This window comes from Lipotes vexillifer, unplaced genomic scaffold (genome assembly GCF_000442215.2).
Source record: "Lipotes vexillifer unplaced genomic scaffold, Lipotes_vexillifer_v1.1 scaffold839, whole genome shotgun sequence".
In the NCBI taxonomy this organism is placed as follows: domain Eukaryota; kingdom Metazoa; phylum Chordata; class Mammalia; order Artiodactyla; family Lipotidae; genus Lipotes; species Lipotes vexillifer.
This window is the reverse complement of record NW_006795797.1, coordinates 449,731-450,313: the sequence shown is the minus strand read 5'-3', so window position 1 is coordinate 450,313 and position 583 is coordinate 449,731.

The window sequence follows — 583 nt, the reverse complement described above, 5'->3', positions numbered from 1 at the left end:
CCTGCTTCTAAAAGGATTATGGTTCATACTTGAGGAAATGCAGCAGGCAAGCCAAGTCATTCTGTGAAGTTATGAAAGACTAAGCCATGTTTATGAGGAAAGCAAGGGAAAAAGTAATGAAGCCAAAAAAGAAGCCACAGGAGAAAGAGAAATATTTAAAGAAAAGACTAATTTTGAGGTCTTTTTTTTTTTTTCATTCTATGGGGCTTTCCTTTCAATGACAGAATTCTCTACTCTCAACCTTCTTAATAGAAAACAGATTATCTCTGGTAGATTCTTGCAAGCTCGGGTTATATAGCCCTCAGCCCTGCAAGACTTATAATAGGGATAACAAACATAAACAGTACTCATTTGTCTTTATCTTCATGATTTACTACTAAGGCTCAGTGGGCATCTGCCCCTGGGCATACCAGCATATATTTCTAGCTCCCTTTTCCACCTATTGATTGTAATAACCTTGTATCTTATCCTATTCTCTCATCTATATCATAACACAAAATACCATTTTAAATTCTATTATTTCATGAGTGGTTCCTCATTGATATGGCAATATGATTTCTATCCAAATTTATTATTAATTCTT